Raw genomic sequence first — 27,939 nt, forward strand, 5'->3', positions numbered from 1 at the left:
ATTAAGGAGATAAAAGAGGAAAAAGTAAGGATGAGAAAACCAGCCTGAGAACAGACAACAAATCAGGGAACCACTAGGATACTGCTGGCTCCTGGCACAAGCGATGATTAATTCCAACCTGGATATAAAATAAGCCTACACTAGTCCTCTGCTGTCTGTTATTGTCCCAGGATTATGGTAATTAAGCAATTTGTATTACCTGATACTGATAAGAAAAATAAAGCCCCATTTATGACACCGTATCCCCTGGATTTTACACGGTAGTTACTGAGGCATTCTTGTTACCTGGTGAACATAATATTCGAGATCATAAAGCGCCGCGACTTTTTCATCCAGCGTGGAGGCAGAGCTGTTGAATTTGCTGATTAATTTAACCATAATTTCATAATCTGTTTCTATCTTCATATTCAGCTTTTCAAACTCCTCCTTCAGCTGCTCTATGGGTCGGAACTTCTTCCTCACCTCTTCCTCTCGGGCCTTGGAAACAGAAGGAAGAAACCAGATGTGAAGATAGAGGATGAAGAGAGACAAGACAAACACAGAAAGGAACGCCAGCCCCAAATTCACAAAGGGAACCTGGCTGTCAGTGCCAATGGATTTATTGCTGTGCATCAGAGGTTCAGGGACAGGGTTGGAGGGTCCTTCTGAGAAGCCCAGAAACCCAGTTAGCTGTGAGATACCCACAGTATGAGTGAGCAGTAGGGCTTTGTGCACCACTTCTACATCTCGACAGCATTTGTGCATCATTTCTGCATCCCATTTCCATCCAGCTCAACATCAAACCCACAGGCAGCAGTACTGCTGTTTTCTGCCTGCAAGTGGATGTTCCCAAAACCTGGCTGCAAAAAGCCCCGAGGCACATCCCTGATCTTACAGCTGAACCTCTCTGGAAATGAACATGAGACTGGAGAACTCCACAAGTTCCATCCAGCCCAAAGTGCCCAGTGACTCCAAGGAGATCTCCAACACTGACAAAGATGCTTTCATCATTCCAAGCATTGAACACATTCCAGGAAGTCTCTATCTCCCAGGGAGAGGTGTGGGGACAGAAGCTGTCAGAAAGGGAAGCAGGAGGAGCAGTGATAAGCTGGGGGCAGCTGACATGCTGTGCCATGGGGCTTGGCCAGCAGCCTGTCCTGAGCATGGCTCATCTCCCTCGCAGTAACAGCACTCCAAGGGCTGCCCTGAACCAAGAGAGCTGACATAAAACATGTGGTGAGGAGGAAAGGATATGTCAGAGAACTCAGAGAGCCCCAGAGGTGCAGGAACCTCAGCACTGGTGGCACTGGGGACAGAGCCTGCTGCTGCAGGGGACAGAAGCAGCAGAAAGGCCAGGCTGGAGCTGGGCTGCCCCAAGGACAACGAGAAAGGCAGAAAGCCCTTTTTGGAAGGGATTTGTCACAAATACCAAGATGTGTTTGTATGCAAACCCCCAGCTGGAGGGTTTGCACATGTCCTGCTCACCATGAGGGATCAGAGAGGGCTGGAGGAAAACCAAGTGAGCAATGGAGGTGAAAGCCGTGTCAATGAAATGATGAATTACCACAAGTACCACACCCAACCCACCCCACCCTGAGCTGCCTCTACTGGAGCACAGGGAGGCTCAGTGTAATTCCATTTACTCTGACACAGAGCCTTCAAGGATGGATTTGCTCTCTGCAGGAGTGACTTAAAAATGGAATACTTTAGGTCCATTACACGTAGCTGCTTTTAGCCCCATTGCTGGGACAAAAGCTATTCTAAGAGGGGAGTTTAAAATATGGCTTATTTTCACCTAATAGAGTATCACTAATTTTTGCATTTCAATGATCCTCATTTCCAGCAGCCCTGCAATCAATCAGCAATGCTGCTATGGAAATAATCTCCCAGCAAATGAAATCATGCCATGCTGCCACATAAGGGAAGAAAAAGCCTTTCTGTGACACCAAAACTTTAGAGCCTTGACTCCTCTTTCAGTTTTCATTTGAGTGAGCCAACACCAAGGCAGCAGGAGGAGCGAGGGTTAAGGAAATGCTGCTGAGGGGGCGAAGGGAAAGAGACTGTGATGCACCTGATGAGTCACACATCATCCCACCTATTTACTTGGGTCTGTGGGTTCTTTATAACTAAATGGACAACTTGGAGCTTGTAATGAAACTCAGCCCCTGCTTCACTATGGCCACTTGGGTGTTGCTATCCAGAGTACGAGGTTGGAAACAGAAAGCAAGGAGAGAGTGAAAGTGAAATAGCCTCTGTAAATACTGTCAGATGCAAACCAGTTTCCTTTGGGGTCTGCAGACATTTCTGTGAGTTGAGCTGCAGATAAATTACCTTGTTCAGGGCAGCTATGGCTGCCCCTGGACCCCTGGAAGTGTTCAATGCCAGCTTGAATGGGGCTTGGAGCAACCTGGGATAGTGAAAGGTGTCCCTGCCCATGGAAGGGGGTGGCACTGGATCAGCTTTAAGGTCCCGTGCAACCCAAACCATTCACAGAATCTTAGAGTCATACAGAAAAGCCAGAGAACAATATCACTAAGGGGTGAGCAAAGGTATTTTTGGTCCATATGCACCACAAGATTAGTGCTTTTCAAGCAATCATTTTAACCATTATATTTCTGCAGTATGTAACAGGGTGTGTTCACATCCCTGCACCGTGCACTGCTTTAGAAACAGGAAACTCACCTTCCTTTCTGCCTTCTCACTTTCCTTCATTTTAGCCAACGCCTTTTTGAGCTCTTCAGATGTGAAGGAATTTGCATCAACATCAACCTTGCCCAGCCTTGCAGAAGAAACAAAACAAACCAGAACATGTTACCAGTGAAGAACTGCCTCTATTCTATTTTCACTGTGACATTCTAGCAATGGTTAAGGGCGAGAGGAAAGGAATAAAAAAACACCATGCTCAAGAAAAGATTGGGATGAGTACTGGATTCTCTGTATGACTTGCCAAAACCTCACCCTGACAATCAGAGGCTCTGCTGACCAAAATTTCAAGCCCAACCACAATAAAAACAACTGATGAATTGAAATCACAGAATATCTTCTTGAAATAGAGGAAGCACCCCTGTGCAACCAAAACATTGCTGATGGCTTGCAAGATCAAGCTCGAGATTACAATTTATGACCATAGTATACAGAAACACAGAAGATATCAGAGCACCATTCCAGTGAGTAAAGGGGCTACAGAGAATTGTGAGAGGATTCCTTGCCAGGAACTGCAGTGACAGGACAAGAGGGAATGGGATCAAACTGCAAGAGTTGGAAGAGATTTGATGATGGGAAGAAGTTCTTTACTGCGAGGGTGCCTGTCCCTGTCACAGGGACCAGTGCAGAGAGGCTGTGCATGCCCCATCCCCAGGAACATCCAAGGCCAGGCTGGACAGGCTCCAGAGCAACCTGGTGTGGTGGCAGGTTGCTCAGGTTGAAACCAGATAATCCTTAGGGGCCCTTGCAAGCCAAACCATTCAAGGATTTGATCATTCCATGGTCCACATCTCTCCATGTGGAGTGGCCCTGAAACTTCTGTGACATCACAGCTCCCAGAGTGTTCCAGGTGGAAGGTCCAGGACCTGGAACGCAGCACAGCAGACACTTCACCTGCGGCCAACGGTCAGAGCCCACTCGCCCTTCGCTCTGCCTGTCAGTGCGGAGCTCTGGCTGCTGCCTGGGCTTTTCCTGCCGCCTGCTCTGACGCCAATCCCAGCAGGATGTGCACTGCTGCCCCAGTGCAGGTACACTGCCAGGCCAGGGACGGGCACCCTGCTTGGGCAGGCTGCAGCCATGTGGGAATGGATGGTGTGGGACAGGAACCCCACCAAGAGATTGTGCTGCCTCTTGCAGACTACCAGCGATAGCGTGGAGGAGATGGAAGTGGACACGGTGCTGGACAGAGAAGAAATGATGGAGGTAGACATGGAAGACACGGCTGAGGACATGGAAGTCGACGTGAAGGACAACATCGAGGACATGGAAGTAGATGTGGAAGACACCATCGAGGACATGGAAGTCGATGAAAAGGATGAGGAGGAGCCCATGGTCCTTGGCTGAAGATGGAGCCCCAGGAGCGGGACAAACAAATGCCTCCCATGCCCTGCCCACAGGCAGAGTGTGTCCCCTGACGCCAGGCTGGGGCTGGGCTGGATGGCCCCGCTCGGGGACACGGTGCCCACAGGGGGCCCTGGATTGTGGTGGCACAAGCAGCACCCCTGGCCTGCCCTGCGCTTGCCTGGGGCCGTGCCTGCCCTGCCAGCCCTGCCAGCCCCTGGGCCCAGCTCCCAGCCCAGCTGGGCCCAGTGCTGGCACCAGAGTCCAGCACTGCTGCTGCTCCATTTCCTCCACAACTGGTGGAGATGATGGCCACAGTTGTGACCCCTCTGTAAATACGTTCTCTGGACTAGAGCTTTTCTGTAAATATGTTCAGAAGTTTGTTAGGCTATAGGATCCCATGTAAATATGTTTTGAAGATTGTTGCTGTTATAAGGATTGTTACAATAAAACATGTTTGTAAATCCAAGGTTTTGCTGATCTTTGGAGAAGAGATCCTGTTAATTTTCAAAAGCTCACTTCTCTTTGCAATTCCTTTGGGCACAGGCAGCGTTTGCACAGTTGTGGTTTCCAGTTGTTCTGGGTTCCCGGGGCTGGAGGTGCCTGGGGGGGCTGGCACGGCCACCCCGGGGCTGGGGTCCCTGTGCACAGGGGCTCCCACTGACACCACTCCTGGCACTGGGCACTGCTGGGCTTCCTGGGCAGGGACAGGGCAGGGCCCCCAGGAGCAGAGCTGTCCCCAGCAGAGAGGGGGCTCTGACAGCACTGGCCCCTGCAGCAATGCCCCCAGGCAGGCAGGAACCCTTCAGCCACCCTCGCTGCTGCAGCCACGGGGACTCCTGGCCCGAGAGCTGGCATCGGGCCACAGGGATGCAAAATCCACCTTCGTGCTCTGAAGGCCATGGCAGCCTTGGGAACTGTGGCACCTGGATCTGGGAGGCTGCAGGGGCTGGTGTTTAAAGCTTGCAGCCTCCAAAGGCTCCGGGCTTTGCTCCCCAGCCTGCTTTGCACTGACCTGGGCCCGGATTGCTCCAGAGACAAAAGCCAAGCCAGGGCATCCTCAGCCTGCCCCCACTGCTGCTGCTGCCAGCGGCCACTGGCCCCTGTCCCCTACTCGGGGGCCAGCTGCAGGGGCAGGGCAGGCTGTGCTGGGCAGGGCCGGGGGGCTTTGGGCCCTGTGGCAGCTGCTGCTGGGGGCCAGGAGCCCAACAGGGCCCCGAGCTCAGCCCCTGCCCGGCCAGCTGCCCTCAGAGCCCCACACTGCCCAGGCATCCCCAGCACAGGGGGCTGTGGCTAATCCCACGCAATCCTGGCGAGAAATTCCCCACAGGAACTAAACCAAGGGTTCCAGGGCAAAGTCAGCACCCGCTGACATTTAAAGCCCCTTTACAGAAGTGACTGCAGGGCTGGGGTGATCTCCAGGACCTCTGGCAGTGCCCGGTGTGCAGCTGAGGCTGTGGGGCTGCTCCCAGCGGGACACAGCACCGGGCTCAGGCCAGCCCTCAGCCCTCACAGCTGATGCCAAGGGAGAGGCTCAGAAAGCAACTTCACACCTCTTGCTGCAGATATTTCAAAGCACTAAATGCCATTCAGAGAAGCCACCGTGCCAATTTCCTTTCGGCGTCCAGGCATGAGAAGCCATGAAGGTGCCACTGAATGTGCACTCAGGGCACTTCCACTGCCATCCCAAAGGGATCACAAAGGACAGGGCTCTGCTGTCAGCGCTGCTGAGCTCCTAACCCAGCAACCCAGTCTAAGCAAGAGGCAGTAATTGACTGCACCAGCGAACACTGGCCACTCATAAAAGGCATCAATCCCACAGCCCACCCAACCCAAATTCTGCCATATCTATCTTTTCCCTCTTTTCTCTTCCCTGCTTTCACTTTCCCCATTTTCTCTGTCTGGGAGCTTGGCTTTTCTCTCTCCTGTCTGCAAGTTCAGCCGCACGTGTAACTCTGCAGGAACAGCCTGAAATACCGGGAAGTGGTAGAGCATACTTTGTCAGGAACAAAGTGCAGTGACAGGACAAGGGGGAATGGGATCAAACTGCAAGAGTTGGAAGAGATTTGATGATGGGAAGAAGTTCTTTACTGTGAGGGTGCCTGTCCCTGTCACAGGGACCAGTGCAGAGAGGCTGTGCATGTCCCATCCCCAGGAACATCCAAGGCCAGGCTGGACAGGCTCCAGAGCAACCTGGTGTGGTGGCAGGTTGCTCAGGTTGAAACCAGATAATCCTTAGGGGCCCTTGCAAGCCAAACCATTCAAGGATTTGATCATTCCATGGTCCCCATCTCCCCATGTGGAATGGCCCTGAAACTTCTGTGACATAACAGCTCCCAGAGTGTTCCGGGTGGAAGGTCCAGGACCTGGAACGCAGCACAGCAGACACTTCACCTGCGGCCAACGGTCAGCGCCCACTCGCCCTTTGCTCTGCCCGTCAGTGCTGAGCTCTGGCTGCTGCCTGGGCTTTTCCTGCCCCCTACTCTAAAGCCAATCCCAGCAGGATGTGCACTGCTGCCCCAGTGCAGGTACACTGCCAGGCCAGGGACGGGCACCCTGCTTGGGCAGGCTGCAGCCATGTGGGAATGACTGGTGTGGGACAGGAAGCCCACCAAGAGATTGTGCTGCCTCTTGCAGACTGCCATTGACACCGTGGAGGACATGGAAGTGGACACAGTGCTGGACAGGGAGGAAATGATGGAGGTGGACACAGAAGAGACGGCTGAGGACATGGACGTTGATGAGGAGGACAACATCGAGGAGATGGAAGTCGATGAAAAGGATGAGGAGGAGCCCATGGTCCTTGGCTGAAGATGGAGCCCCAGGAGCAGGACAAACAAATGCCTCCCATGCCCTGCCCACAGGCAGAGTGTGTCCCCTTCGCCGGGCTGGGGCTGGGCTGGATGGCCCCGCTCGGGGACACGGTGCCCACAGGGGGCCCTGGATTGTGGTGGCACAAGCAGCAACCCTGGCCTGCCCTGCGCTTGCCTGGGGCAGTGCCAGCCCTGGCAGCCCTGCCAGCCCCTGGGCCCAGCTCCCAGCCTAGCTGGGCCCAGTGCTGGCACCAGAGTCCAGCACTGCTGCTGCTCCATTTCCTCCACGATTGGTGGAGATGATGGCCACAGTTGTGACCCCTTTGTAAATATGTTCTCTGGACTAGAGCTTTTCTGTAAATACGTTTAGAAGTTTGTTAGGCTATAGGATCCCATGTAAATATGTTTTGAAGATTGTTGCTGTTATAAGGATTGTTACAATAAAACATGTTTGTAAATCCAAGGTTTTGCCGATCTTTGGAGAAGAGATCCTGTTAATTTTCAAAAGCTCACTTCTCTTTGCAATTCCTTTGGGCACAGGCAGCGTTTGCACAGTTGTGGTTTCCAGTTGTTCTGGGTTCCCGGGGCTGGAGGTGCCTGGGGGGGCTGGCACGGCCACCCCGGGGCTGGGGTCCCTGTGCACAGGGGCTCCCACTGACACCACTCCTGGCACTGGGCACTGCTGGGCTTCCTGGGCAGGGACAGGGCAGGGCCCCCAGGAGCAGAGCTGTCCCCAGCAGAGAGGGGGCTCTGACAGCAGTGGCCCCTGCAGCAATGCCCCCAGGCAGGCAGGAACCCTTCAGCCACCCTCGCTGCTGCAGCCACGGGGACTCCTGGCCCGAGAGCTGGCATCGGGCCACAGGGAAGCAAAATCCACCTTTGTGCTCTGAAGGGCATGGCAGCCTTGGCAACTGTGGCACCTGGATCTGGGGGGCTGCAGGGGCTGGTGTTTAAGGCTTGCAGCCTCCAAAGGCTCTGGGCTTTGCTCCCCAGCCTGCTTTGCACTGCCCTGGGCTCGGATTGCTCCAGAGACAAAAGCCAAGCCAGGGCATCCTCAGCCCCCACTGCTGCTGCTGCCAGCGGCCACTGGCCCCTGTCCCCTACTCGGGGGCCAGCTGCAGGGGCAGGGCAGGCTGTGCTGGGCAGGGCCGGGGGGCTTTGGGCCCTGTGGCTGCTGCTGCTGGGGGCCAGGAGCCCAACAGGGCCCCGAGCTCAGCCCCTGCCCGGCCAGCTGCCCTCAGAGCCCCACACTGCCCAGGCATCCCCAGCACAGGGGGCTGTGGCTAATCCCACGCAATCCTGGCGAGAAATTCCCCACAGGAATTAAACCAAGGGTTCCAGGGCAAAGTCAGCACCCGCTGACATTTAAAGCCCCTTTACAGAAGTGACTGCAGGGCTGGGGTGATCTCCAGGACCTCTGGCAGTGCCCGGTGTGCAGCTGAGGCTGTGGGGCTGCTCCCAGCGGGACACAGCACCGGGCTCAGGCCAGCCCTCAGCCCTCACAGCTGATGCCAAGGGAGAGGCTCAGAAAGCAACTTCACACCTCTTGCTGCAGATATTTCAAAGCACTAAATGCCATTCAGAGAAGCCACCGTGCCAATTTCCTTTCGGCGTCCAGGCATGAGAAGCCATGAAGGTGCCACTGAATGTGCACTCAGGGCACTCCCACTGCCATCCCAAAGGGATCACAAAGGACAGGGCTCTGCTGTCAGCGCTGCTGAGCTCCTAACCCAGCAACCCAGTCTCAGCAAGAGACAGTAATTGTTTGCACCAGGGACACTGGCCACTCATAAAAGGCATCAATCCCACAGCCCACCCAACCCAAATTCTGCCATATCTATCTTTTCCCTCTTTTCTCTTCCCTGCTTTCACTTTCCCCATTTTCTCTGTCTGGGAGCTTGGCTTTTCTCTCTCCTCTCTGCAGATACAGCCACACGTGTAACCCTGCAGGAACAGCCTGAATAACCAGGGAATGGGAGAGTGTCCTGGTTTGTAAGATAAGGTTGTATTTTATTTGCCATCTTTTGGAGGTTGGGCAGGTTTGTTATCTCTACCAAGGACAATGGTTTGCCCCGAAGAGGTAATGGTTTGTTAATGGGCCATTGACTGACTCACTGCAGGGCTGGTAACGGTAACACCATCCCATTGTGAGATGCTCCACCCAGAGGGGAAAGCCAAGCACTCTTTTATTGTATAAAGGGGTACCTTTTGGGGGACAGAGTAGCCCTCTCTTTGCGGGATTCCCAGAGAAGCAGCTCCTTCGGTGGGATTCCCAGAGAAGCGGCCGGAGCGCGGTGAGGCGGCGGCGGCGGAGCTCGGAGGCGGCCCCGGTGCAGAGGAAGACCGGCCCAACTGCCACCAGATCTTCAGAGAAAACTAAACCCTTCTAAAGATCACCACTTCAGCTGCAATTCATCAGCCACTGAAAGAAGAGCAGCTACCATTTCAACCGGACTGCTACCAACACCCCGAATTTTCAGGTTGTGGACTTTATCACTAGTTTTGTTTGTACCGATTGCATTTGCCTTTTTCTAAATTGTTATCTAGTTTTCTCCTAGTAAAGAATTGTTACTCCCATTCCCATATCTTTGCCTGAGAGCCTTTTAATTTAAAAATCCTAGTAATTCGGAGGGAGGGGGTTTACCTTTTCCATTGCACAGGAGGCTTTTGCCCTCCTTCACAGACAGCTGTCTTGTCAAACCAAGACGGATTTTGGCGCATCGGCGTGGGGCTCGAGGGCATTGAGAGGGAAGTAGGATTAACGGTTCTTAAGTAATTTGTTTTTTGTTTTGTGTAGAAACATCTTAAGCATCGCCATGTGGTCTAGTTTACCTTGGTTTGGGTGGCATGTGATCGTAGCTATACTTTTCCCATTTGCAGACCCTTACCTAAAAATGGGCCCTATAACTAAGGCTACTGTGTCTGTTATCAAGTTTGGCTTCTGGGTTAATTGGGTGTGGAATTCATGGATCTTTAATTTCCTCTGGAAGGCAGGTACATGGATTCATAGCTATCACACACTAACTGTATGTTTTTGGGGTTACTTTAATAACGGTACCTACTGCGAGGAAATAGCACCTGGGGAAACTTTCTCCCAACCTTTTAACCATCTTTTTGGGTCTGCTCTACCAGTTCTCAAAGTGTTAAGATCCTCTCTAAGTGCTAATGATATCATACAATGGGTGGTGTTGCTGATAGGCCTGTTATATTTAGCACTCAGAGATAAGGGAAGATTAACCTGGATAACTACCCTCACACCTACACCAGAGGCTAGGCATGCTCCTGCAGAACCTGACACTGCCCCAGAGACTCGAGATGCTGCTGCTCCAGAGCCTGACCCTGCCCCACAGCCCACCTCAGAAATGAACCACCCAGACTGGGTGAGGGTTCTGGTTAAGGAGATACGAGAGATGCTGAAGGAGTGCATTTCCCCAGCTGGTGAGAAACTGGCCCTTTGCCTTGAGGAGGGACAGTCTAATAGTACAGCTGTGGAACCCACAGATGTTACAACTGTCCAGGTTCCAGCTGAACCACAAAGGCAGTCACAGCCAGTAGCAGTTGCCCCGGTAGAAACAAGGAAGTCTAAGGTGAAAGCAGAGCACCCTGCAGATAGGGACAGGAATGGAGGAACCTCACAACCCACAGGGGAGCCAGAGATTGCTATCATCACCAAGTCCCTGACCTACGAAAGTCTTCATAATCTGCATAAAGACATTGTGCGACGAGGGCGTGAGGCTTATACTACCTAGTTACTTTGGGTTTGGGATCTTATGGGTACAGGCGTGCAGCTGGACGGTGGTGAGGCAAGGAACTTGGGACCCTTGACCCAGGACTCGGGTATAAATCAGATTTTTGTAAAGGAACCAGGGTCCCTTTCTCTCTGGGAGCGGCTCTTAATGAGTGTCAGGGAGAGGTTTGTCCACAGGGAGAGAATGCAGGAGCACCATCATAGAATGCGCTGGAAGACCCGCGAGGAAGGGATCCAACAGCTGAGGGAAGTGGCAGTATTGGAGGTACTCTTTGGGAGGGATGGATGACACAATAATGACCCCGACAAGATCAGGTGTACAGGACAAATGCTGTGGAGTCTAGCAAATCTTGGGCCATCTCAATACACCACTTTCATTGCAACAATCAATGCTGACGCTCACCGAGAGACAGTGGGCTCTGTTGCCAACAAACTTAGGAATTATGAGAGTATGATTAATGGCCCAATGCAGGCTCATATCTCAGCTGTGATTAAGGAGTTTAAAGAGGAGATGAGGGAGGAGATGAGGAAGGTTAATGCAGCACCCGTGAGAGTCACAGGCCCCAGAATCAGCGCCCAACAATCCCCAGCTAGAGAGAGAGGGTACACCCCAAGGGCTAATCTGTGGTTCTTCCTGTGTGACCATGGGGAAGACATGGGGAGGTGGGATGGGAAACCCACTTCTGTCCTGGCAGCACGGGTCCGTCAACTCAAGGAGGGAAACTCTAACCGGGGGAGTTCCACCAAAGTGAAGGTAGCCTCAACCTCCCGTGACCAAGCTTGTGGGTACGATCTGTCAGACCCCCTTGAAGGCACCTCTAGTATGTATGCCCAGGAAAGGAATAATAACCAGTGTTAGAGGGGCCCTGTCTCTAGCCAGGGAGAGGCACGGGAAAACCGGATCTTCTGGACAGTGTGGATCCGATGGCCTGGCACATCAGAGCCACAAAGATATGATGCTTTAGTTGATACTGGTGCACAGTGTACTCTGATACCATCGGGACATGTGGGGGCAGAGCCTGTTTCCATTGCTGGTGTGACAGGGGGATCACAACAATTGACTCTGGTGGAAGCCGAGGTGAGCCTGACTGGGAAGGAGTGGAAGAAACATCCTATAGTGACTGGCCCAGATGCTCCGTGTATCCTGGGCATAGACTTCCTCCGGAACGGCTATTACAAAGACCCAAAGGGACTCAGGTGGGCTTTTGGAATAGCCGCTGTAGAGGCAGAAGACATTAAGCAATTGAACACCTTGCCTGGACTGTCAGAAAACCCCTCTGCAGTAGGACTCCTAAGGGTGGAAGAACAACGCGTGCCAATTGCGACCTCGACAGTGCACCGCCGGCAGTATTGGATGGATCGAGATGCCGTGATCCCCATCCACAAAATGATTCGGGAGCTGGAGAGCCAAGGGGTGGTCAGCAAAACCCAGTCACCCTTCAACAGCCCCATCTGGCCTGTGCGCAAATCTGACAAAGAATGGAGATTGACTGTGGACTATCGTGGCTTAAATGAAGTGACTCCACCGCTGAGCGCTGCTGTACCGGATATGCTGGAACTCCAGTACGAGCTGGAGTCAAAGGCAGCAAAGTGATATGCCACCATTGATATTGCTAATGTGTTTTTCTCCACTCCTCTGGCAGCAGAATGCAGGCCTCAGTTTGTTTTCACCTGGAGGGGCGTGCAGTACACCTGGAACCGACTGCCCCAGGGGTGGAAACACAGCCCCACCATCTGCCATAGACTGATCCAGACTGCACTAGAAAAGGGTGAGGCTCCAGAACACCTGCAATACATTGATGACATCATTGTGTGGGGGAGCACAGCGGCAGAAGTGTTTGAGAAAGGTGAGAGGATCATCCAGATACTACTAGAAGCTGGCTTCGCCATCAAGAAGAGCAACGTCAAGGGACCTGCCCGAGAGATCCAGTTCCTGGGAGTGAAATGGCAAGATAGACGGTGCCAGATTCCCACTGAGGTCATCAACAAGATCACAGCTATGTCCCCACCAACCAGCAAAAAGGAAACACAAGCTTTCCTCAGTGCCATATGTTTCTGGAGAATGCACATTCCCGAGTATAGCCAGACCGTGAGCCCTCTTTATCTGGTTACCCGAAAGAAGAATGATTTCCACTGGGGCCCTGAGCAGCAACAAGCCTTCACCCAGATCAAGCAGGAGATCGCTCATGCTGTAGCCCTTGGCCCAGTCAGGACGGGACCAGAGGTCAAGAATGTGCTCTACTCTGCAGCCGGGAACCATGGCTTGTCCTGGAGCCTTTGGCAGAAAGTGCCTGGGGAGACTCGAGGCCGACCACTGGGATTCTGGAGCCGAAGTTACAGAGGGTCTGAAGCCAACTACACTCCCACAGAGAAGGAAATCTTGGCTGCCTTTGAAGGAGTTCAAGCCGCCTCGAGCTAATTGGCACAGAAGCACAACTCCTCCTGGCACACCGACTACCGGTGCTGGGGTGGATGTTTAAAGGAAAGGTTCCCTCTACGCACCATGCCACTGACGCCACATGGAGCAAATGGATTGCCCTCATCACTCAGCGCGCCCGTATTGGAAACCTGAATCGCCCTGGGATTTTGGAGATAATTACGAACTGGCCAGAAGGTGAAAACTTTGGTCTCACTGATGATGAGGAGCAGGTACAAGTGACAAGGGCTGAAGAGGCTCCACCATACAACCAACTACCAGCAGAGGAGACCTGCTACGCTCTTTTCACTGACGGTTCCTGTCGCATTGTAGGGATGAACCGGAAGTGGAAAGCAGTCGTATGGAGCCCCACATGCCAAGTTGCACAAACTACCGAAGGAGAAGGTGGTTCAAGCCAACTCGCTGAACTCAAGGCCGTTCAGCTGGCTCTGGACATTGCTGAAAGGGAGAAGTGGCCAAAGCTCTACCTTTATACTGATTCGTGGATGGTAGGCAATGCTCTGTGGGGCTGGCTGGGAATGTGGAGGAAGGCCAACTGGCAACATGTAGGAAAGCCAATCTGGGCTGCTGATATATGGAAAGACATTGCCTCTCGAGTGGAAAAGCTGACGGTGAAAGTCCGTCATGTAGATGCCCATGTCCCCAAAAGTCGGGCTAATGAGGAGCACCGAAACAATGAGCAGGTAGATCAGGCAGCAAAAATAGAGATGTCAAAGATAGACTTAGATTGGCACCATAAGCGGGAGTTGTTCCTGGCTCAATGGGCTCATGATGCCTCAGGTCATCAGGGCAGAGATGCCACCTACAAGTGGGCACGAGACCGAGGGGTGGATCTAACCATGGACAGTGTTTCCCAGGTTATCCATGACTGTGAGACGTGTGTTGCCATCAAACAGGCCAAGAGAGTGAAGCCCCTATGGTATGGTGGGCAGTGGTCCAAGTACAAGTATGGGGAGGCCTGGCAGATTGACTACATCACACTGCCCCAGACACGCCAAGGCAAGCGCTACGTGATGACCGTGGTGGAAGCCACCACTGGATGGCTGGAGACTTTCCCTGTACCTCATGCCACTGCCCGGAACACCATCTTAGGCTTGGAAAAGCAAGTCCTGTGGAGACACGGCACACCTGAGAGAATTGAGTCTGACAATGGCACCCATTTCAAGAACAGCCTTATCAACACCTGGGCCTGAGAACATGGTATCGAATGGATATATCATATTCCCTATCATGCTCCAGCTGCCGGCAAAGTTGAACGGTGCAACGGACTCCTTAAGACGACCCTAAAGGCACTTGGTGGGGGAACATTTAGAAACTGGGAAATTAACCTGGCAAAAGCAACCTGGATGGTCAACACCCGAGGGTCTGTCAATCGAGCTGGCCCTGCCCAGTCAGAACCCTTACACACAGTAGATGGAGATAAGGTCCCTGTAGTACATATGAAAGGTATTTTAGGGAAAACTGTTTGGATTAATCCCACCTCAGGCAAAGACCAACCCATTTGTGGGATTGTCTTTGCTCAAGGACCTGGTTACACTTGGTGGGTAATGCAGAAGGATGGGGAGACCTGCTGTGTACCACAGGGAAACTTGGTCTTAAGTGAGAACTGGGTGTAAGATTTCATTGTGTGCGGATGGAAATAGAATAAGGGGTGGATAATGTCCTGGTTTGTAAGATAAGCTTGTATTCTATTTGCCATCTGTTGGAGGTTGGGCAGGTTTGTTATCTCTTCCAAGAACAATGGTTTGCTCCGAAGAGGTAATGGTTTGTTAATGGGCCATTGAGTGACTCACTGCAGGGCTGGGAACATAAAACCATCCCATTGTGAGATGCCCCACCCAGAGGGGCAAGACAAGCACTCTTTTATATTGTATAAAGTGGTACCTTTTGGGGGACAGAGCAGCCCTCTCTTTGCGGGATTCCCAGAGAAGCAGCTCTCCCTCTCCTTACGGGACTCCCAGAGAAGCAGCTCCTTCGGTGGGATTCCCAGAGAAGCGGCTGGAGCGCGGTGAGGCGGCGGCGGCGGAGCTCGGAGGCGGCCCCGGCGCAGAGGAAGACCGGCCCAACTGCCACCAGATCTTCAGAGAAAACTATACCCTTCTAAAGATCACCACTGCAGCTGCAATTCATCAGCCACTGCAAGAGGAGCAGCTATCATTTCGACCGGACTGCTACCAACACCTCGAATCCTCAGGTTGTGGACTTTGTCACTAGTTTTGTGTGTACCAATTGCATTTGCCTTTTTCTAAATTGTTATCTAGTTTTCTCCTAGTAAAGAATTGTTACTCCCATCCCAATATCTTTGCCGGAGAGCCTTTTAATTTAGAAATCCTAGTAATTAGGAAGGAGGGGGTTTACCTTCTCCATTGCACAGACTCCTGTCTTGTCAAACCAAGACAATTGGGAACTGTGGCACCTGGATCTGGAAGACTGCAGGGGCTGGTGTTTAAGGCTTGCAGCCTCCAAAGGCTCCGGGCTTTGCTCCCCAGCCTGCTTTGCACTGCCCTGGGCCCGGATTGCTCCAGAGACAAAAGCCAAGCCAGGGCATCCTCAGCCTGCCCCCACTGCTGCTGCTGCCAGCGGCCACTGGCCCCTGTCCCCTACTCGGGGGCCAGCTGCAGGGGCAGGGCAGGCTGTGCTGGGCAGGGCCGGAGGGCTTTGAGCCCTGTGGCTGCTGCTGCTGGGGGCCAGGAGCCCAACAGGGCCCCGAGCTCAGCCCCTGCCCGGCCAGCTGCCCTCGGAGCCCCACACTGCCTAGGCATCCCCAGCACAGGGGGCTGTGGCTAATCCCACGCAATCCTGGCGAGAAATTCGCCACAGGAACTCAACCAAGGGTTCCAGGGGAAAGTCAGCACCCACTGACATTTAAAGCCTCTTTACAGAGGTGGCTGCAGGGCAGGGGTGATCTCCAGGACCTCTGGCAGTGCCCGGTGCGCAGCTGAGGCTGTGGGGCTGCTCTCAGCGGGACACAGCACCGGGCTCAGGCCAGCCCTCAGCCCCCACACCTGATGCCAAGGGAGAGGCTCAGAAAGCAACTTCACACCTCTTGCTGCAGATATTTCAAAGCACTAAATGCCATTCAGAGAAGCCACCGTGCCAATTTCCTTTCGGCGTCCAGGCATGAGAAGCCATGAAGGTGCCACTGAATGTGCACTCAGGGCACTTCCACTGCCATCCCAAAGGGATCACCAAGGACAGGGCTCTGCTGTCAGCGCTACTGAGCTCCTAACCCAGCAACCCAGTCTAAGCAAGAGGCAGTAATTGACTGCACCATGGACACTGGCCACTCATAAAAGGCATCAATCGCACAGCCCACCCATCCCAAATTCTGCCATATCTATCTTTTCCCTCTTTTCTCTTCCCTGCTTTCACTTTCCCCATTTTCTCTGTCTGGGAGCTTGGCTTTTCTCTCTCCTGTCTGCAAGTTCAGCCGCACGTGTAACCGTGCAGGAACAGCCTGAAATACCGGGAAGTGGTAGAGCATACTTTGTCAGGAACAAAGTGCAGTGACAGGACAAGGGGGAATGGGATCAAACTGCAAGAGTTGGAAGAGATTTGATGATGGGAAGAAGTTCTTTACTACGAGGGTGCCTGTCCCTGTCACAGGGACCAGTGCAGAGAGGCTGTGCATGCCCCATCCCCAGGAACATCCAAGGCCAAGCTGGACAGGCTCCAGAGCAACCTGGTGTGGTGGCAGGTTGCTCAGGTTGAAACCAGATAATCCTTAGGGGCCCTTGCAAGCCAAACCATTCAAGGATTTGATCATTCCATGGTCCCCATCTCCCCATGTGGAATGGCCCTGAAACTTCTGTGACATCACAGCTCCCAGAGTGTTCCAGGTGGAAGGTCCAGGACCTGGAACGCAGCACAGCAGACACTTCACCTGCTGCCAACGGTCAGAGCCCACTTGCCCTTTGCTCTGCCCGTCGGTGCTGAGCTCTGGCTGCTGCCTGGGCTTTTCCTGCCCCCTACTCTAAAGCCAATCCCAGCAGGATGTGCACTGCTGCCCCAGTGCAGGTACACTGCCAGGACAGGGATGGGCACCCTGCTTGGGCAGGCTGCAGCCATGTGGGAATGACTGGTGTGGGACAGGAAGCCCACCAAGAGATTGTGCTGCCTCTTGCAGACTGCCATTGACACCGTGGAGGACATGGAAGTGGACACAGTGCTGGACAGGGAGGAAATGATGGAGGTGGACACAGAAGAGACGGCTGAGGACATGGACGTTGATGAGGAGGACAACATCGAGGAGATGGAAGTCGATGAAAAGGATGAGGAGGAGCCCATGGTCCTTGGCTGAAGATGGAGCCCCAGGAGCAGGACAAACAAATGCCTCCCATGCCCTGCCCACAGGCAGAGTGTGTCCCCTTCGCCAGGCTGGGGCTGGGCTGGATGGCCCCGCTCGGGGACACGGTGCCCACAGGGGGCCCTGGATTGTGGTGGCACAAGCAGCACCCCTGGCCTGCCCTGCGCTTGCCTGGGGCAGTGCCAGCCCTGCCAGCCCTGCCAGCCCCTGGGCCCAGCTCCCAGCCTAGCTGGGCCCAGTGCTGGCACCAGAGTCCAGCACTGCTGCTGCTCCATTTCCTCCACGATTGGTGGAGATGATGGCCACAGTTGTGACCCCTTTGTAAATACGTTATGAAGAGCAGAGTTTTTCTGTAAATATGTTTAGAAGTTTGTTAGGCTATAGGATCCCATGTAAATATGTTTTGAAGATTGTTGCTGTTATAAGGATTGTTACAATAAAACATGTTTGTAAATCCAAGGTTTTGCCGATCTTTGGAGAAGAGATCCTGTTAATTTTCAAAAGCTCACTTCTCTTTGCAATTCCTTTGGGCACAGGCAGCGTTTGCACAGTTGTGGTTTCCAGTTGTTCTGGGTTCCCGGGGCTGGAGGTGCCTGGGGGGGCTGGCACGGCCACCCCGGGGCTGGGGTCCCTGTGCACAGGGGCTCCCACTGACACCACTCCTGGCACTGGGCACTGCTGGGCTTCCTGGGCAGGGACAGGGCAGGGCCCCCAGGAGCAGAGCTGTCCCCAGCAGAGAGGGGGCTCTGACAGCACTGGCCCCTGCAGCAATGCCCCCAGGCAGGCAGGAACCCTTCAGCCACCCTCGCTGCTGCAGCCACGGGGACTCCTGGCCCGAGAGCCGGCATCGGGCCACAGGGATGCAAAATCCACCTTCGTGCTCTGTAGGCCATGGCCGCCTTGGGAACTGTGGCACCTGGATCTGGGGGGCTGCAGGGGCTGGTGTTTAAGGCTTGCAGCCTCCAAAGGCTCTGGGCTTTGCTCCCCAGCCTGCTTTGCACTGCCCTGGGCCCGGATTGCTCCAGAGACAAAAGCCAAGCCAGGGCATCCTCAGCCTGCCCCCACTGCTGCTGCTGCCAGCGGCCACTGGCCCCTGTCCCCTACTCGGGGGCCAGCTGCAGGGGCAGGGCAGGCTGTGCTGGGCAGGGCCGGGGGGCTTTGGGCCCTGTGGCTGCTGCTGCTGGGGGCCAGGAGCCCAACAGGGCCCCGAGCTCAGCCCCTGCCCGGCCAGCTGCCCTCAGAGCCCCACACTGCCCAGGCATCCCCAGCACAGGGGGCTGTGGCTAATCCCACGCAATCCTGGCGAGAAATTCGCCACAGGAACTCAACCAAGGGTTCCAGGAGAAAGTCAGCACCCGCTCACATTTAAAGCCCCTTTACAGAGGTGGCTGCAGGGCAGGGGTGATCTCCAGGACCTCTGGCAGTGCCCGGTGCGCAGCTGAGGCTGTGGGGCTGCTCTCAGCGGGACACAGCACCGGGCTCAGGCCAGCCCTCAGCCCCCACAGCTGATGCCAAGGGAGAGGCTCAGAAAGCAACTTCACACCTCTTGCTGCAGATATTTCAAAGCACTAAATGCCATTCAGAGAAGCCACCGTGCCAATTTCCTTTCGGCGTCCAGGCATGAGAAGCCATGAAGGTGCCAATGAATGTGCACTCAGGGCACTCCCACTGCCATCCCAAAGGGATCACAAAGGACAGGGCTCTGCTGTCAGCGCTGCTGAGCTCCTAACCCAGCAACCCAGTCTAAGCAAGAGGCAGTAATTGACTGCACCAGCGAACACTGGCCACTCATAAAAGGCATCAATCGCACAGCCCACCCATCCCAAATTCTGCCATATCTATCTTTTCCCTCTTTTCTCTTCCCTGCTTTCACTTTCCCCATTTTCTCTGTCTGGGAGCTTGGCTTTTCTCTCTCCTGTCTGCAAGTTCAGCCGCACGTGTAACCGTGCAGGAACAGCCTGAAATACCGGGAAGTGGTAGAGCATACTTTGTCAGGAACAAAGTGCAGTGACAGGACAAGGGGGAATGGGATCAAACTGCAAGAGTTGGAAGAGATTTGATGATGGGAAGAAGTTCTTTACTACGAGGGTGCCTGTCCCTGTCACAGGGACCAGTGCAGAGAGGCTGTGCATGCCCCATCCCCAGGAACATCCAAGGCCAAGCTGGACAGGCTCCAGAGCAACCTGGTGTGGTGGCAGGTTGCTCAGGTTGAAACCAGATAATCCTTAGGGGCCCTTGCAAGCCAAACCATTCAAGGATTTGATCATTCCATGGTCCCCATCTCCCCATGTGGAATGGCCCTGAAACTTCTGTGACATCACAGCTCCCAGAGTGTTCCAGGTGGAAGGTCCAGGACCTGGAACGCAGCACAGCAGACACTTCACCTGCTGCCAACGGTCAGAGCCCACTTGCCCTTTGCTCTGCCCGTCGGTGCTGAGCTCTGGCTGCTGCCTGGGCTTTTCCTGCCCCCTACTCTAAAGCCAATCCCAGCAGGATGTGCACTGCTGCCCCAGTGCAGGTACACTGCCAGGACAGGGATGGGCACCCTGCTTGGGCAGGCTGCAGCCATGTGGGAATGACTGGTGTGGGACAGGAAGCCCACCAAGAGATTGTGCTGCCTCTTGCAGACTGCCATTGACACCGTGGAGGACATGGAAGTGGACACAGTGCTGGACAGGGAGGAAATGATGGAGGTGGACACAGAAGAGACGGCTGAGGACATGGACGTTGATGAGGAGGACAACATCGAGGAGATGGAAGTCGATGAAAAGGATGAGGAGGAGCCCATGGTCCTTGGCTGAAGATGGAGCCCCAGGAGCAGGACAAACAAATGCCTCCCATGCCCTGCCCACAGGCAGAGTGTGTCCCCTTCGCCAGGCTGGGGCTGGGCTGGATGGCCCCGCTCGGGGACACGGTGCCCACAGGGGGCCCTGGATTGTGGGGGCACAAGCAGCACCCCTGGCCTGCCCTGCGCTTGCCTGGGGCCGTGCCAGCCCTGCCAGCCCTGCCAGCCCCTGGGCCCAGCTCCCAGCCCAGCTGGGCCCAGTGCTGGCACCAGAGTCCAGCACTGCTGCTGCTCCATTTCCTCCACGATTGGTGGAGATGATGGCCACAGTTGTGACCCCTTTGTAAATACGTTATGAAGAGCAGAGTTTTTCTGTAAATATGTTTAGAAGTTTGTTAGGCTATAGGATCCCATGTAAATATGTTTTGAAGATTGTTGCTGTTATAAGGATTGTTACAATAAAACATGTTTGTAAATCCAAGGTTTTGCCGATCTTTGGAGAAGAGATCCTGTTAATTTTCAAAAGCTCACTTCTCTTTGCAATTCCTTTGGGCACAGGCAGCGTTTGCACAGTTGTGGTTTCCAGTTGTTCTGGGTTCCCGGGGCTGGAGGTGCCTGGGGGGGCTGGCACGGCCACCCCGGGGCTGGGGTCCCTGTGCACAGGGGCTCCCACTGACACCACTCCTGGCACTGGGCACTGCTGGGCTTCCTGGGCAGGGACAGGGCAGGGCCCCCAGGAGCAGAGCTGTCCCCAGCAGAGAGGGGGCTCTGACAGCACTGGCCCCTGCAGCAATGCCCCCAGGCAGGCAGGAACCCTTCAGCCACCCTCGCTGCTGCAGCCACGGGGACTCCTGGCCCGAGAGCCGGCATCGGGCCACAGGGATGCAAAATCCACCTTCGTGCTCTGTAGGCCATGGCCGCCTTGGGAACTGTGGCACCTGGATCTGGGGGGCTGCAGGGGCTGGTGTTTAAGGCTTGCAGCCTCCAAAGGCTCTGGGCTTTGCTCCCCAGCCTGCTTTGCACTGCCCTGGGCCCGGATTGCTCCAGAGACAAAAGCCAAGCCAGGGCATCCTCAGCCTGCCCCCACTGCTGCTGCTGCCAGCGGCCACTGGCCCCTGTCCCCTACTCGGGGGCCAGCTGCAGGGGCAGGGCAGGCTGTGCTGGGCAGGGCCGGGGGGCTTTGGGCCCTGGGGCTGCTGCTGCTGGGGGCCAGGAGCCCAACAGGGCCCCGAGCTCAGCCCCTGCCCGGCCAGCTGCCCTCAGAGCCCCACACTGCCCAGGCATCCCCAGCACAGGGGGCTGTGGCTAATCCCACGCAATCCTGGCGAGAAATTCGCCACAGGAACTCAACCAAGGGTTCCAGGGGAAAGTCAGCACCCGCTGACATTTAAAGCCCCTTTACAGAGGTGGCTGCAGGGCAGGGGTGATCTCCAGGACCTCTGGCAGTGCCCGGTGCGCAGCTGAGGCTGTGGGGCTGCTCTCAGCGGGACACAGCACCGGGCTCAGGCCAGCCCTCAGCCCCCACAGCTGATGCCAAGGGAGAGGCTCAGAAAGCAACTTCACACCTCTTGCTGCAGATATTTCAAAGCACTAAATGCCATTCAGAGAAGCCACCGTGCCAATTTCCTTTCGGCGTCCAGGCATGAGAAGCCATGAAGGTGCCACTGAATGTGCACTCAGGGCACTTCCACTGCCATCCCAAAGGGATCACCAAGGACAGGGCTCTGCTGTCAGCGCTACTGAGCTCCTAACCCAGCAACCCAGTCTAAGCAAGAGGCAGTAATTGACTGCACCATGGACACTGGCCACTCATAAAAGGCATCAATCGCACAGCCCACCCATCCCAAATTCTGCCATATCTATCTTTTCCCTCTTTTCTCTTCCCTGCTTTCACTTTCCCCATTTTCTCTGTCTGGGAGCTTGGCTTTTCTCTCTCCTGTCTGCAAGTTCAGCCGCACGTGTAACTGTGCAGGAACAGCCTGAAATACCGGGAAGTGGTAGAGCATACTTTGTCAGGAACAAACTGCAGTGACAGGACAAGGGGGAATGGGATCAAACTGCAAGAGTTGGAAGAGATTTGATGATGGGAAGAAGTTCTTTACTACGAGGGTGCCTGTCCCTGTCACAGGGACCAGTGCAGAGAGGCTGTGCATGCCCCATCCCCAGGAACATCCAAGGCCAAGCTGGACAGGCTCCAGAGCAACCTGGTGTGGTGGCAGGTTGCTCAGGTTGAAACCAGATAATCCTTAGGGGCCCTTGCAAGCCAAACCATTCAAGGATTTGATCATTCCATGGTCCCCATCTCCCCATGTGGAATGGCCCTGAAACTTCTGTGACATCACAGCTCCCAGAGTGTTCCAGGTGGAAGGTCCAGGACCTGGAACGCAGCACAGCAGACACTTCACCTGCTGCCAACGGTCAGAGCCCACTTGCCCTTTGCTCTGCCCGTCGGTGCTGAGCTCTGGCTGCTGCCTGGGCTTTTCCTGCCCCCTACTCTAAAGCCAATCCCAGCAGGATGTGCACTGCTGCCCCAGTGCAGGTACACTGCCAGGACAGGGATGGGCACCCTGCTTGGGCAGGCTGCAGCCATGTGGGAATGACTGGTGTGGGACAGGAAGCCCACCAAGAGATTGTGCTGCCTCTTGCAGACTGCCATTGACACCGTGGAGGACATGGAAGTGGACACAGTGCTGGACAGGGAGGAAATGATGGAGGTGGACACAGAAGAGACGGCTGAGGACATGGACGTTGATGAGGAGGACAACATCGAGGAGATGGAAGTCGATGAAAAGGATGAGGAGGAGCCCATGGTCCTTGGCTGAAGATGGAGCCCCAGGAGCAGGACAAACAAATGCCTCCCATGCCCTGCCCACAGGCAGAGTGTGTCCCCTTCGCCAGGCTGGGGCTGGGCTGGATGGCCCCGCTCGGGGACACGGTGCCCACAGGGGGCCCTGGATTGTGGTGGCACAAGCAGCACCCCTGGCCTGCCCTGCGCTTGCCTGGGGCAGTGCCAGCCCTGCCAGCCCTGCCAGCCCCTGGGCCCAGCTCCCAGCCTAGCTGGGCCCAGTGCTGGCACCAGAGTCCAGCACTGCTGCTGCTCCATTTCCTCCACGATTGGTGGAGATGATGGCCACAGTTGTGACCCCTTTGTAAATACGTTATGAAGAGCAGAGTTTTTCTGTAAATATGTTTAGAAGTTTGTTAGGCTATAGGATCCCATGTAAATATGTTTTGAAGATTGTTGCTGTTATAAGGATTGTTACAATAAAACATGTTTGTAAATCCAAGGTTTTGCCGATCTTTGGAGAAGAGATCCTGTTAATTTTCAAAAGCTCACTTCTCTTTGCAATTCCTTTGGGCACAGGCAGCGTTTGCACAGTTGTGGTTTCCAGTTGTTCTGGGTTCCCGGGGCTGGAGGTGCCTGGGGGGGCTGGCACGGCCACCCCGGGGCTGGGGTCCCTGTGCACAGGGGCTCCCACTGACACCACTCCTGGCACTGGGCACTGCTGGGCTTCCTGGGCAGGGACAGGGCAGGGCCCCCAGGAGCAGAGCTGTCCCCAGCAGAGAGGGGGCTCTGACAGCACTGGCCCCTGCAGCAATGCCCCCAGGCAGGCAGGAACCCTTCAGCCACCCTCGCTGCTGCAGCCACGGGGACTCCTGGCCCGAGAGCCGGCATCGGGCCACGGGGATGCAAAATCCACCTTCGTGCTCTGTAGGCCATGGCCGCCTTGGGAACTGTGGCACCTGGATCTGGGGGGCTGCAGGGGCTGGTGTTTAAGGCTTGCAGCCTCCAAAGGCTCTGGGCTTTGCTCCCCAGCCTGCTTTGCACTGCCCTGGGCCCGGATTGCTCCAGAGACAAAAGCCAAGCCAGGGCATCCTCAGCCTGCCCCCACTGCTGCTGCTGCCAGCGGCCACTGGCCCCTGTCCCCTACTCGGGGGCCAGCTGCAGGGGCAGGGCAGGCTGTGCTGGGCAGGGCCGGGGGGCTTTGGGCCCTGTGGCTGCTGCTGCTGGGGGCCAGGAGCCCAACAGGGCCCCGAGCTCAGCCCCTGCCCGGCCAGCTGCCCTCAGAGCCCCACACTGCCCAGGCATCCCCAGCACAGGGGGCTGTGGCTAATCCCACGCAATCCTGGCGAGAAATTCGCCACAGGAACTCAACCAAGGGTTCCAGGGGAAAGTCAGCACCCGCTGACATTTAAAGCCTCTTTACAGAGGTGGCTGCAGGGCAGGGGTGATCTCCAGGACCTCTGGCAGTGCCCGGTGCGCAGCTGAGGCTGTGGGGCTGCTCTCAGCGGGACACAGCACCGGGCTCAGGCCAGCCCTCAGCCCCCACAGCTGATGCCAAGGGAGAGGCTCAGAAAGCAACTTCACACCTCTTGCTGCAGATATTTCAAAGCACTAAATGCCATTCAGAGAAGCCACCGTGCCAATTTCCTTTCGGCGTCCAGGCATGAGAAGCCATGAAGGTGCCACTGAATGTGCACTCAGGGCACTTCCACTGCCATCCCAAAGGGATCACCAAGGACAGGGCTCTGCTGTCAGCGCTACTGAGCTCCTAACCCAGCAACCCAGTCTAAGCAAGAGGCAGTAATTGACTGCACCATGGACACTGGCCACTCATAAAAGGCATCAATCGCACAGCCCACCCATCCCAAATTCTGCCATATCTATCTTTTCCCTCTTTTCTCTTCCCTGCTTTCACTTTCCCCATTTTCTCTGTCTGGGAGCTTGGCTTTTCTCTCTCCTGTCTGCAAGTTCAGCCGCACGTGTAACCGTGCAGGAACAGCCTGAAATACCGGGAAGTGGTAGAGCATACTTTGTCAGGAACAAACTGCAGTGACAGGACAAGGGGGAATGGGATCAAACTGCAAGAGTTGGAAGAGATTTGATGATGGGAAGAAGTTCTTTACTGTGAGGGTGCCTGTCCCTGTCACAGGGACCAGTGCAGAGAGGCTGTGCATGCCCCATCCCCAGGAACATCCAAGGCCAAGCTGGACAGGCTCCAGAGCAACCTGGTGTGGTGGCAGGTTGCTCAGGTTGAAACCAGATAATCCTTAGGGGCCCTTGCAAGCCAAACCATTCAAGGATTTGATCATTCCATGGTCCCCATCTCCCCATGTGGAATGGCCCTGAAACTTCTGTGACATCACAGCTCCCAGAGTGTTCCAGGTGGAAGGTCCAGGACCTGGAACGCAGCACAGCAGACACTTCACCTGCTGCCAACGGTCAGAGCCCACTTGCCCTTTGCTCTGCCCGTCGGTGCTGAGCTCTGGCTGCTGCCTGGGCTTTTCCTGCCCCCTACTCTAAAGCCAATCCCAGCAGGATGTGCACTGCTGCCCCAGTGCAGGTACACTGCCAGGACAGGGATGGGCACCCTGCTTGGGCAGGCTGCAGCCATGTGGGAATGACTGGTGTGGGACAGGAAGCCCACCAAGAGATTGTGCTGCCTCTTGCAGACTGCCATTGACACCGTGGAGGACATGGAAGTGGACACAGTGCTGGACAGGGAGGAAATGATGGAGGTGGACACAGAAGAGACGGCTGAGGACATGGACGTTGATGAGGAGGACAACATCGAGGAGATGGAAGTCGATGAAAAGGATGAGGAGGAGCCCATGGTCCTTGGCTGAAGATGGAGCCCCAGGAGCAGGACAAACAAATGCCTCCCATGCCCTGCCCACAGGCAGAGTGTGTCCCCTTCGCCAGGCTGGGGCTGGGCTGGATGGTCCCGCTCGGGGACACGGTGCCCACAGGGGGCCCTGGATTGTGGTGGCACAAGCAGCACCCCTGGCCTGCCCTGCGCTTGCCTGGGGCAGTGCCAGCCCTGCCAGCCCTGCCAGCCCCTGGGCCCAGCTCCCAGCCTAGCTGGGCCCAGTGCTGGCACCAGAGTCCAGCACTGCTGCTGCTCCATTTCCTCCACGATTGGTGGAGATGATGGCCACAGTTGTGACCCCTTTGTAAATACGTTATGAAGAGCAGAGTTTTTCTGTAAATATGTTTAGAAGTTTGTTAGGCTATAGGATCCCATGTAAATATGTTTTGAAGATTGTTGCTGTTATAAGGATTGTTACAATAAAACATGTTTGTAAATCCAAGGTTTTGCCGATCTTTGGAGAAGAGATCCTGTTAATTTTCAAAAGCTCACTTCTCTTTGCAATTCCTTTGGGCACAGGCAGCGTTTGCACAGTTGTGGTTTCCAGTTGTTCTGGGTTCCCGGGGCTGGAGGTGCCTGGGGGGGCTGGCACGGCCACCCCGGGGCTGGGGTCCCTGTGCACAGGGGCTCCCACTGACACCACTCCTGGCACTGGGCACTGCTGGGCTTCCTGGGCAGGGACAGGGCAGGGCCCCCAGGAGCAGAGCTGTCCACAGCAGAGAGGGGGCTCTGACAGCAGTGGCCCCTGCAGCAATGCCCCCAGGCAGGCAGGAACCCTTCAGCCACCCTCGCTGCTGCAGCCACGGGGACTCCTGGCCCGAGAGCCGGCATCGGGCCACAGGGATGCAAAATCCACCTTCGTGCTCTGTAGGCCATGGCCGCCTTGGGAACTGTGGCACCTGGATCTGGGGGGCTGCAGGGGCTGGTGTTTAAGGCTTGCAGCCTCCAAAGGCTCTGGGCTTTGCTCCCCAGCCTGCTTTGCACTGCCCTGGGCCCGGATTGCTCCAGAGACAAAAGCCAAGCCAGGGCATCCTCAGCCCCCACTGCTGCTGCTGCCAGCGGCCACTGGCCCCTGTCCCCTACTCGGGGGCCAGCTGCAGGGGCAGGGCAGGCTGTGCTGGGCAGGGCCGGGGGGCTTTGGGCCCTGGGGCTGCTGCTGCTGGGGGCCAGGAGCCCAACAGGGCCCCGAGCTCAGCCCCTGCCCGGCCAGCTGCCCTCAGAGCCCCACACTGCCCAGGCATCCCCAGCACAGGGGGCTGTGGCTAATCCCACGCAATCCTGGCGAGAAATTCGCCACAGGAACTCAACCAAGGGTTCCAGGGGAAAGTCAGCACCCGCTGACATTTAAAGCCCCTTTACAGAGGTGGCTGCAGGGCAGGGGTGATCTCCAGGACCTCTGGCAGTGCCCGGTGCGCAGCTGAGGCTGTGGGGCTGCTCTCAGCGGGACACAGCACCGGGCTCAGGCCAGCCCTCAGCCCCCACAGCTGATGCCAAGGGAGAGGCTCAGAAAGCAACTTCACACCTCTTGCTGCAGATATTTCAAAGCACTAAATGCCATTCAGAGAAGCCACCGTGCCAATTTCCTTTCGGCGTCCAGGCATGAGAAGCCATGAAGGTGCCACTGAATGTGCACTCAGGGCACTTCCACTGCCATCCCAAAGGGATCACCAAGGACAGGGCTCTGCTGTCAGCGCTACTGAGCTCCTAACCCAGCAACCCAGTCTAAGCAAGAGGCAGTAATTGACTGCACCATGGACACTGGCCACTCATAAAAGGCATCAATCGCACAGCCCACCCATCCCAAATTCTGCCATATCTATCTTTTCCCTCTTTTCTCTTCCCTGCTTTCACTTTCCCCATTTTCTCTGTCTGGGAGCTTGGCTTTTCTCTCTCCTGTCTGCAAGTTCAGCCGCACGTGTAACCGTGCAGGAACAGCCTGAAATACCGGGAAGTGGTAGAGCATACTTTGTCAGGAACAAACTGCAGTGACAGGACAAGGGGGAATGGGATCAAACTGCAAGAGTTGGAAGAGATTTGATGATGGGAAGAAGTTCTTTACTGTGAGGGTGCCTGTCCCTGTCACAGGGACCAGTGCAGAGAGGCTGTGCATGCCCCATCCCCAGGAACATCCAAGGCCAAGCTGGACAGGCTCCAGAGCAACCTGGTGTGGTGGCAG

At 55.4% G+C, this 27,939-nt stretch overlaps 1 long non-coding RNA gene across 1 annotated transcript in view; it reads right to left on the minus strand.

Annotated features, from left to right (window-relative positions):
* Nucleotides 1–289: 289 nt before the first annotated feature.
* The window catches only part of LOC144247562 (uncharacterized), a 164,311-nt gene continuing 136,661 nt past the window's right edge, over nucleotides 290–27,939 (minus strand). Inside the window, exons 2-3 of the long non-coding RNA XR_013341201.1 lie at nucleotides 2,662–2,758; nucleotides 290–477 (exon numbers count right to left, since the gene is read on the minus strand). This is a non-coding gene — a long non-coding RNA (uncharacterized LOC144247562). The remainder of the gene's footprint in view (nucleotides 478–2,661; nucleotides 2,759–27,939) is intronic.

Source organism: Lonchura striata, chromosome 27, assembly GCF_046129695.1.
Source record: "Lonchura striata isolate bLonStr1 chromosome 27, bLonStr1.mat, whole genome shotgun sequence".
In the NCBI taxonomy this organism is placed as follows: domain Eukaryota; kingdom Metazoa; phylum Chordata; class Aves; order Passeriformes; family Estrildidae; genus Lonchura; species Lonchura striata.